The sequence below is a fragment of the Castor canadensis genome, chromosome 13 (assembly GCF_047511655.1).
Source record: "Castor canadensis chromosome 13, mCasCan1.hap1v2, whole genome shotgun sequence".
Lineage (NCBI taxonomy): Eukaryota > Metazoa > Chordata > Mammalia > Rodentia > Castoridae > Castor > Castor canadensis.
The window spans coordinates 87821524-87833225 of NC_133398.1; the positions used below are offsets into that span (position 1 = coordinate 87821524).

At 43.4% G+C, this 11702-nt stretch overlaps 1 pseudogene; it reads right to left on the reverse strand.

Annotated features, from left to right (window-relative positions):
- Positions 1–363: 363 nt before the first annotated feature.
- On the reverse strand, positions 364–3444 carry LOC141415675 (ephrin type-B receptor 4 pseudogene; annotated as a pseudogene).
- Positions 3445–11702: the final 8258 nt, after the last annotated feature.

Sequence of the window (11702 nt, forward strand, 5' to 3'; positions counted from 1 at the left end):
CTGGCAGGCTGGCCACCTTCTCTCTTTGGTCTTCAGGGGCATGCCCCATCAAGGTGAGGGGAGCACCATGGGGAAGCAGGGAGATTACAGGCACCTCCTTTCCCTCTGGTCACACCCAATCCTGAGGGAAAAGCATCCTCACCCTGGGTCTGGGGTTCCCTGCCTGGAATAAGGCAGGATGTGATTTCCACACTCCCATATGGCACAACCCCCAAATACTGTCTCTCCAAGTTGCCAACTCCACACTCCCACGGGTTCAAAGTGCAATCCAGTGGGGCGCAGGGATGGGAGCTGAGTCCCCACCCAGCTCTGCCCCAGGAAGAAGAGGAGTCTGTGATCCCTGGGGTGGCTAGCTCCTGGGGTTCAGTACTGTGATGCTGGTCCTCTTGTCCCACTCCGGGCTCCCGGCTTGGCTTGGAACTTCATATGCTGGACACTGGCTAAGATTATCTTCTGGTGTCCCGCCAGAGTAACTCCAATTCGGAGCAGGTCCTCAGCAGAGATCTGGCTGACAAGCTCAAAAGAGCCGAATCCAGCTGCTGCAAAACTTTCTTCGTATCTTCCCATCTTGATGGCTCGAAGCCACTCGCCCACAGAGCCAAAAGCTGAGTAGTGAGGCTGCCATTGGTCCAGGAGCGGGTGTGAGGCCACGCCATTCTCCCTGGCCACGATTTTGAGGCTGACAGGATTCCCAATCATCTTGTCAAGGGCACTGACCACCTGGGGGAAGCAGGGCCGGGCATTCCAGTCCTTCTGCCAACAGTCCAGCATGAGCTAGTGGAGGGAGGTGGGGCAATCTGGGGGTGGAGGAAGCCGGTAGTCTTGTTCAATGGCGTTGATCACATCCTGATTGCTTATGTCTCAGTACGGTTGTTCCCCAAATGACATCACCTCCCACATCACAATCCCATAGCTCCAAGCGTCGCTGGCAGATGTGAACTTCCGAAAAGCAATTGCTTCAGGAGCTGTCCATCTGATAGGAATCTTTCCTCCCAGAGAGCTTGTGTAGGTGGGATCCGAAGAGTTCTCCTCCAAGAATCGGGAAAGGCCAAAGTCTGAGACCTTGCAGACCAGGTTGCTGTTGACCAGGATGTTTCGGGCAGCCAGGTCTCGGTGGACATAGCTCATCTCGGCAAGGTACCTCATGCCTGAGGCAATGCCTCGCAGCATGCCCACCAACTGGATGACAGTGAGCTGCCCATTGTTCAGCCGAAGGAAGGCGTCCAGGGCACCATTCTTCATGAACTTCTTGAGGATCATGACAGGAATGCTGTTGGTGACCACGCCCTCCAGGCGGATGATGTTGGGGTGTTCGAACTGACCCATGATGGAGGCCTCACTCAGGAACTCACGCCGCTGCCGCTCCGGTTCTATAACCACCTTTCAGGGTCTTAATGGCCACACAACTGTCCTTCTTCCCCGGGGCCTTCAGTTGCCCCCGGCACACCTCACCGAACTCACCTGCACCGATCACTTCTTCAATCTTGACACAGGAGACATCAATCTCTTTGGCAAATTCCCTCACTGCCTCGTTAGGGTCTTCGTAAGTGAAGGGGTCAATGTAGATCTTAGTACCATGACCAATGAGATATTGTCCATGTTTATCTGAGTATTCCGCTTCCCTCCCACTGCTCTGTTTCCTGAGGCAGAGAACAGTGATGACAACAACCACCAGGACCAGCACCACGCCCACAACCGCTGTGCCTGCAATCAAGGCCAGCTGCTCCTGCCAGCTCTCACTCTCATCCAGCTGGGTCTGACTATGATGTTTCTGACCCAAGGGGCCATATCCAGCCTCTGAGCGTGCCCGAACCTGAACCAGGTAGCTGGCTTCCCGCTTCAGCCCTCGAAGCTCTGCACGGTTTTCTGATGTTTTCAGGAACCTACACTGCTTGGACCGTCCGCGCCCTTCTCGTCATACTTGACTTCATAGTCCAACACAGCCCCAACTGGGTGCTCGGGGAACAGCCCATGCTAGGCTCAAGCTGCTGGGTGATGACCATGTCATGCGAATGTCAGAGACTGCAGGTGGCACCTCATGGTCGGTGGTAACATTGACAGGCTCAAATGGGACAGGCCCTGTGGCTAAGGAAGACACACCATTCAAGGCAGTGACCTCAAAGGTATAGATGAAATCAGGACGCAGCCCTCGAATTGCCACCCATGGCTCCACCAAGTCCCGGGGGCCAGGGTCAAAGGTCAGATCTCCCCCATAAGGCATGCAGGAGCCCCCAGTACTGCACTCTCAGCAACGCAGAGCATAGGTGAGGTCATCTTGGCCACCGGACTCAACTGGGGCGCTCCACTCCAGGCGCAGGGAGGAGCCATTCAAATGGGGAACCACACTTCGTGGAGCAGAGGGAGGGATGGTGCAGGGTGCACACCGAGGGTCTGCTCGGGCCGGTAGTACCCAATACGGCACTGGCAGACAGGTGATCCGGTGGTATTAGAGTGGCTGTTGGCTGGGCATGGCTGGCAGGACCCCTCCCCTGCCTGGGGCTTGAAGGTACCCGGCCACAGGCTTGGCACTTCATGTTCCCCTCAATGGCCTGGGGCACATCTGCATCCGGTGACTGGCTGCTCAGCCCACTGGCCATCTTCCCGGCAGCTGCTGGGCTTGGGACCACGGACAGGAACGGCGTTGGCCACACAGCTCCCTGCCACGGGTACCACAAGCTCCCGAGGCACAGTTTCTGGGAAGTATGTCAGGTTCATGATCTTCTGGGGGCACTTCTTATAGAAGAGGTGTAGGGACAGTAGAGCCATGCAGGCACCCTGGCCCTGGAAAGCCAGGTAGAAGCCAGCCTTGCTGAGTGGACCCAGGCGCAATGTCTTGACATTCGCCTTCCTGGTTGCCTCGGCCCCAGGACGCTTCCGTGTCAGATGCACAGCAGCCACTGTGTCCACCTTGATGTAGGGGTTCTCCATCCAAGCTGGCTTATGTGCCGTGGCAGTGTCAGCTTCGCTCTCGTAGTAGAAGACAGTGAAGGTCTCCTTGCAGGAGCGGCCAGCCCATGGCAGGGACAGACACTCCAGCATGGTGAAACGCAGTGTGGCATACACGTGCACTGCGCCTCGCCTAGGGACCCAGCTGGGTGTGCAGCCAGTGGGCCTGGCCGGGGGCGCGCTGCAAGTCACACATCTCGTGAGTGCGCACGCTGTGCTGCTCCTCATCCAGGCCGCTCAGCTCCTCCCACTGCCCCTCCACCTGAGGGTATGTCACCCACTTCAGGTCTGCAGTTTCCAGACCTGAAACTTCGCGGCAGCGAGCGAAGCCCAGCAAAGCAGCGCCCGGAGCTCCATGGCGCCTCCTCACTGCTTGGATCCGATCCGAGGTTGGGGGGCCCTAGCCCCCCCAGGTCTGACCCTCCCCTGGGCGGGTGGACGCCAATTCCCCTCGTGGGACTCTACATCGGGGCCTTCAGCACTGGCCTATGAGGGGCGCTCCGGGCACTGGCTGGTGGCGCCCAGGTGTGACCCCCAAGTCCCCGCCGCGCGCGCGGGAGGCTGGTCGCGCTGGGCGGGCGCAGAGAGAGACGTGGCTGGAGTCGGGGTCCCGTCCAGGCTGGCTGGGTCGGCTGCTTCGCGGTCCCCCCCCTTCCCCCCCCCCGCCCGGGAGTGGCTCTGCTCACTCCACCTGGCGGAGTGCTCTCCACAGGGGCGAGGAAGCAGGGACAGAGCGGGAGGGAGGGAGACTGCCCCTTTCAAATTTTCTTAAGCCTGTCCTCTACTTTGCTGATTTAAATTTTTATCAAATAGATCCTTTCCTACTTGTAATTCACTTTAAGTTCTGTGATGCAGCTATTTTCTCTTTTTAACTCTTTTAGTTCCCTTTGCATATCATTCTGCTATATTTCTGCTTCAGAAGCTTTTTTTGTTGTTGCTATTATTGTTGTTGTTGCTCCAGACTGGCCGGAAACTCCTGGGCTCAAATGACCCTTCTGCCTCAGCCTCCTGAGTAGCTGGGACTATAGGTATAGTCCCTTTGCCTGTGGCATGTGGAAGTATCAAATCACCTTTGTTGTCATTTTATGATTAGTCATCTTAGGAGGAATTGTCTCCTTGCTGGACCTGCTATTTTCTGTAAAAACTTCAACAAAATAGGAAATTAAAGGTATTTCTCTAAATTGATATACCTCAAAGAGGGCCCATTTACAGCAAAAATAAAAGAAGGATTCTTGCTATTATATTACCACAGTATATCACATGGTTATTTCACATTTTTCTGGAGTTACTAACCAAAGTAACTAAGAAGGAGAAAATATCATTTGGTTTTGGGAAAGAGAAGACAAGCTTTGTTTCTGGACATAATGGTATGTCCAGAAAATGCCAAAAGACTCTTCCAAAATTAGTATCAACAGGAGAAATTTGATTAACATGTCCAAGGAAATTACAGAATGACTATACAGCTGCCCAATGTTGAAAACAATTAATGTGCTTAAGGAATTATAGGAAAATGGTCATTGTTCCACTGATTTATTGAAGAACAGGGAAAAGAAAAAACTTAAATTAAAATGATAGTTTAGTAAATATACTGTTTCTATCTGTGCAGCTCCTCTTTTCATTCATTCTCTATACAAAAGATCATCTCTCCTTCAACCACTGAACAAGAGTTCAGGATTTCTCTAATTGGCTCACTTTAGGTCACAAATCTATCAATAAGTCATTATGATCTTATAAGGGCATCCGTGTTTTAATTGGCTTTGGTCTGGCCACCTAAACATGATTGTAGCCATGGGGTTCACTGGATAAACTACATTCTTACCAGCTTCAAATACATTAATTACATTTTGTTCTTGTGCAAATTAAATAAAGTACTTGTTACTTAATAGTAATGATATTAATGATGACAATAATTATTGTTATTAACATGAAAGGAATGGTAATAATTTAAAAAAGGAATAATAATTAAAATAATATTAGCAATAGTGATAGTAAACAGCAAGTTCTGTGATTCTCTTAATTCATAACTGAAACTTAAAAAGGTTCCATAACTATTTTAGGGTAAGTAGAGGTTACATTATTTTAAGATAAGTAGCAGAGCTACAATTCTAACACTGGTCTATCTGGCTCAAAAGTCAGCCCTAAAAGAAATATACTAGATTTTCATACAGTAAAAGGAAGAAATGGGGCTTAGGAAAAAAAAGAATGTCAGAAGAAATGGAACATGATACCTTGTATTATACTTTTTAATAAAAAGGTTAAAATATGAGTTTATTAAAATCACAATGAAATTCCCAGTGGGAGTACATGCTCAAAAGCATGTGTGAGTGTCTGTCTGTGTGTGTGTGTACGTGTGTGTGTGTGTGTGTGTGTGTGCTGATGCTTCATGTTGACAGTAGAGGCAGAGAGAGTACGCTCATTGACTATTTCATTTACTCCCCCACACTCCTAGCTCCCTTTCAGTGAGGCAAGATATGGTCCAATTTGGTAGCTACTAGAATTTATTTACATTGAAGACTACATTAATTAAAATTTTCCCAAATCTAGAATTCAATACTTGAGACACATTAACTATATTTGAAGCATTTGATAGCCATGTATGTCTAATGGGAACAGTATGAGGCAGTGTGGCTCATAGAACATCCCCATTATTGGAGGAGTTTATTTTGAACAATGCCATTGTAGTCTAGGAGTTGTGATGGGGTAAACAAGTATCTTTTAAACCCGTGCACAAGTCCCCAGCTACTTTCCCCCCTACTCTGATACCTCAGTAACCATATGTTCCAGAGAGTGGAGCTATAAAGTGTTGGAGACTCTGCTAGCCTGGGTATCTGAGTAGCTCTAGAGAAATCTCTCCTCCACCCACACTCACAGTGACCCAGATGGGGCACAGAGTCAGTAAGAAGTGAATTTGTGTGTGTGTGTGTGTGTGTGTGTGATTTCTTGCTGCCCTTTGGCCTCATTTGCTACTGTAGTTTTGAGGCAGGACTCTTAAGAGTTAATATTATATTTAAACTGAACATTTTTTTCTCATTCTCTGAACCGCTCTTTCAGTTGCAAAAAATTTTAATAGCTGCCAAGGTTCCTCTCAATTTCAAATATGTCCAGATTGTTTACACCTTAGCTAAAACCTCCACCATAGCCCTGGGACAGCAGGAACTATGACCCTAGCTGGAGGATTACCCAAACCCTTCTCCATTCGTTGACTTTTTGGTGATTAAGAACTGCCCAGGTTTTTTTTCCCCCTCCCATAGGTTAGCCCAGGTTTTAAAAGCACATGGACACAAGCAGAGCTTGCCTCAGATCTGGCCCATCAGATTTTATCCAAATTTATTAACCTTTAATAAATTTTTAGTATTACCCTCTCTACATCTACATATCCCGCCTGGATATATCCATGTACAATATAAGAATCTGAGTTTTCTGTTTATCAACAACTACAATAATTTAACCTACCTGACCAGGACTAAGATGTAGGCAGCAAGTGGTAGGATTGATATAAGGGGCAGAAGATAGTTGGTAAAATGATTCAAGCACAATCTTGATAAAGATTGAGAGAAATGAGAAATCTTCAGCCCTGCTGCTGGCAAGCAGATTCTTAGGCCACTTGGGGATATTACCGGATGAGGGCACACAGGGTGTTACCCAACAAGTCATCTACTCTCCTGCCCAGGGAATGTAAAGTGCATTTGCAATAGCTAATACTCAGAACACAACAAAACAGAACCAACTAACTATTGGTGTATTCCTGTAATGGAATGCCATCCAGCAATTAGAGTGAATAAACAACATTGTATCAACATGGACAAATCTCACCAAGAATTTTATTGTCTAGAACAAGCAACTTGCACAAGCATGCACACAGTACACCATTTGGAAACAGTTCAAGATACGTAAAATAATAAAGAGTCTCAAGGGAAATCCAACAAGGATGAAGACTAAATTCAGGTTAGTGGTTATCTCTGAGTGGAATTTCCAGGGTGGACTGGAAAGACTATTTTGAGGAATGCCAATTTTGCTTTTTAGTGTACAATGTAACATGCTCAACTATGACATTTCATACATATATAATGTATTTTGCTCCTATTCATCCCTCAATTCCCTCCAACCCTCACCTCCCATCCCTATCTTCCACTGGGTCCATTCCTCTTCCCAATTAGTATCCCTTGCACTTTGTTTTTTGTAGTCTAGATTCTGTGTATGAGAGAAAACATGCCATATTTGAATGTGTGTGCCTTATTTAATTTAGCATCATGCTCTCTAGTTCTATCCATTCTCCTGCAAATGATGTAATTTTATTCTCTTTTACTCCTACATTTTCATTATTCATCCATTGTGGGACAAGAGACTGATTCAAAACGTGGTCTTTGTAAACAGAGCTCCCATAAAAAGAGTTGTGTAGGAAATTAATGTGAGTCAACTCCCTGTATAGCTATCCTTATCTCAACTAGCAAAAACACTTGTTCCTTCCTATTATTGCTTATATTCTCTCTTCAACAAAATTAGAAATAAGGGCAAAATAGTTTCTGCTGATTATCGAGGCGGTGGGGAGGGAGAAGGAGGGGGCGGAGTGGGTGGTAAGGGAGGAGGTAGGGATGGGGGGAGAAATGACCCAAGCATTGTATGCACATATGAATAATAAAACAATAAAAAAATAAAATTAAATTCAAAAAGAATTCAATGAGATTTTATATGTAAGACTTCTAAAAAAAAAAGAGTTGTGTAGGTATCTCCTTTTGTATGCTGACTTAGATTGCTTCTGGTATATGCCCAAGGAACATATGATGCTTTAATTTTTGGGTTTTTGGAGAACATTTATAATCTTTTCTATAATGACTGGCCTAATTCATATTCCCCCAAGAAATGTATAAGGGTACCTACATATCCCTGCATCCCAATGAGCATTTGTTGTTTCTTTTTGTGACAATGGCCTTTCTAACGTGGGTGAGATGGAATCTCAGTACCATTTTGATTTGCATTTCTCTGAGGGCTAAACATGTTGAACATATCTGCATGTGTTTATTGGCCATTTGTACTTTTTTGTGGTCCTAGTTTGAACTCAGGGCCTACACCTTAAGCCACTCCACCATCCCTTTTCTTGTGATGGGTTTTTTAAGATACAGTCTCACAAACTATTTCCCCAAGGCTGGCTTCGAACTGTGATCCTACTGATCTCTGTCTCTGGAGTAGCTAGGATTACACGCATAACTCACTGACATCTGGCACATTTGTTCTTCTGTTGAAAACTCTGTTCAACTAATTTGCCAATTTATTGACCAGGTTATTTGTTCTTTTAGTGCTTAATTTTTTGTGTTGTTTGTGTATTCTGGTCATTAATCCAATGTCAGGTGAACAGCTAATAAATATTTAATCCCATTTCATAGGCTGTGTCTTCAGTATGGTAACTGCTTCCTTTGTTGTGGAGAAACTTTTCAATTTGATGCAATCCCATTTGTGATTTCTTTTTATTATTTCTGGAGCTATTGGAACCTATTTAGAAAGTTGTTTCCTGTGCCTACACTGTAAAGTGTTTTTCTCTAGTGGTCTGAGAGTTTGGGGTCATGCATTAAAGTCTTTGAACCATTTTGAATTCATTTTTATACAAGATGAGAGATAGGGATCCAGCCATGGATTTTTTTCAAGTTGATTTTGTTTTCTGCTACTTTGCTGAACGTGCATATCAGATCTAAGAGTGTTCTCGTGAAGTCTTTAGGATCTTCAGAGTATATGATTATATTGTCTAAAAAATGGATACTGCATCTATTGAGATGATGTGCTTTTTGTCTTTGAATCAATTTATGTGTCATATTGTGCTTACTGTTTTGCATATGTGGCACCATCTTTGTGTTCCTGAAAGATCATCATGGTGTATGATCCTTTTTACCCTGTTGTTGTATTCAGTTTGCATGTTTTATTGAGGACTTCTGAATCTATGTTCATCAGGGAAATTGGTCTATAGTTTTTTTGGTTTGTCTTTTAATATCCAGTTTTGGTGTCAGGGTAATACTGGCTTCATAAAAGAATTTGGAAATGTACCTTCCCTTTCTGTTTTGTACTATAGTATAATAAACATTTGTGTTATTTCTATTTTAAAGGCCTATTAGAATTCAGCAGTGAATCCTTCCCTTTCCAAGCTTCTCTTTCTTGAGAGATTCTTTATGTTTCTGTTTCATAATCATTTCTTATTACAGATCAGTTTAGGTTGTTTATGTCCTTTTGTTCATATTTCTCAGTCAAACGTCCAAAAATTATTCCATTTCTTCTTTATTTTGTAATTCATGAGAGTATATGTCTTCAAAATATTTCCAAGTATTCCTCTAGATTTCAGTGCTATCAATTGCAATAGTCCCCCTTTTGTCTTTAATTTTAATTTCAGTCTTTTTTATCTTTCATTTGGTTAGTTTTCCTCAGGTTTTGTCAATATTGTGTATATCTCCAAAGAACCAACTCCGTGTTTCATTCATTCTTTGTACTGATTTTGAGTCTCCATTTCATTTTCCCCTGTCTTTTATTATTTCTTTCTGTGTACAAATACTGGGTTTGCCTGTTCTTATTTTTCTAAAAGCTCCAGGTGCATTGTTAGGTTATGTATTTGAGACCTCTATGATTTTTAACGTAGACATCTCCCTCTTTGAACTGCCTTTGTTGCATCATAGAAATTTTGGTAAGTTTTTTCTTTTTTTTTGCTAAAGCCCAGGAATTTTTTAAGCTTCCTCTGTTTTCTTCACTGACCCATCAACTACTCAAAGCTGTATTGTTCATGGTTTTCTACAGTTTCTATGATTTTTCCTTTTTATCAATTCCAGCAAGAATGCTGCTTAGGCTGGTACTATATCCAGGTTGAGGGCAAGTCCAGTCAAGAGTTAGTTGCCAGCTTCAGGACTGTATCTACTTCAGAAGCTTTCCTTCTGTGCATACCCAGTGGTTCTCTGGGCCACAATTTGATTTGCCACCTGTGCGCTGACATATTCACACTCACTCCACAGATTGCCCAGTTTGTACACCCAGACATGGCAAACATCTACAACCTGGGGTGTCCCCTGATGGTGTCATAGGGTAGAAAACACAAATACAACACTGAATTCTGCACTGGAAAAGGAGAACCAAGGGAACCTGGCACTATGGCTATCAATCTTAATGCTATCAAGTCCTGCCCAGCAGTAAATATACAAGCACAAGAGAAGAGGCTGGGGAAACTGAACCATCTATAGTGTTTGGAGCTTTCATTCTCACCTTGCCACAAACCCAAACCACATGAAGCTAACAGGCAGCTTTAGACACCAACCAATCCATTGGCATGGGCTTGGGCACAGATCTCTTAAGTCTTTGGTGCTCCTCACCCACAGGGTGGAGCCAGGGACCACTCACTACCTGAGCTCTGAGCTTCCTTGATGTGAGTGGGTCACATCTGTCACTGACCCTTCTCCGTGACTGTCTTTCATTGCTGGCTCTTACCCAGATATTGAGGAGGGTGTCCCCAGCTTGCCTGACTACTGCTTGCTTTCACTTCGACAGAGAAACTCAGACTCCAATAACAGGCCCATCTTAAGATGTTGTTTAAATTTTATGTTTTTGTCTCGAGTCCTTTGGTTTGATTTTTCACCTGCTTTAGAATTTAACATGGATATATTTAGAAGTGCTCACTTCTATAGAATTACAATTTGATTTCCCATTTAAAACAATAAATCTTTCCAGCACCCAGACTTGTTCTGTGCTTTGTATTATGGCAATCTCATGGTCAGACAACCTCAATACACAGTAATAAGGAAGAATAGTATATTATAGATAGATCTTTTTAAAATCACAATACCATTACAGTAAAAGGACAGGTGACATGGCTCAAGCGGCAGAGCACCTAACTAGCAAGTGTGTAGCCCTCAGTTCAATTCCCAAAACCAATAAACAAATGAAATTCAGAAATCAAGTAAATAAATACAAAGAAATGGAGGAAATTCTGCAAAACCTGATTCTTGAAATACAAGAACCTTGACCATTCTCTAGAAAGGATGATCTATGTCTGAGCAGAAGAAAATTATGAGAATGATGAATGATATCATCCCATTTTCTATAGATGTTAAAAGAAAAATCAGAAAACATTATCAACAATTTTATGAGAATAAACAAACAACTACATTCAAATTCCTTGAAAGATACAAAAACCAAAGCACACTCAAGATGAAACAGATTGCCTCAGTAGCCCTGTGTCTATGGAAGAAACTGAAATTGTAGCTAAAATTTTCCTGCCAATAAAATCCAATCTCACATGCCTACAATATTGAATACCACCAATCATTAAAGGAAAAAAATAATGTAATACTACATAATCTCTTGAAAAAAGTGGAAGGGCAGAAAAAACTTATCAACTCATTTAATAAGTCCATTGTTATTCTCATAACAAGAGCATAAAAAGGCTTTATAGGAGATGAACACAACAAAGATTCCCTAATAATTTCTGTTGCAAACATTCTAAACAAAATTTGGCAAATTAAATTCACCAATATATGAAAGTTGATTTGATTCCAAAATCAATCAATGTAATTCTCCATAGCAACAGCCTAAAATGAATAGTGTAAAGATTTATGTATATATCTTTACATATGTATGTACCTTTTATACGCATAGATACATGCATATTTATAAACATCTTTATATGATATATAACTATACATTATTTCATGATTATATCCATATAATCATATATGTAGACAAGTATTTCGCAAAATCCAATATCCATTTCTGTTAAAAACTTTTAGCCAAGT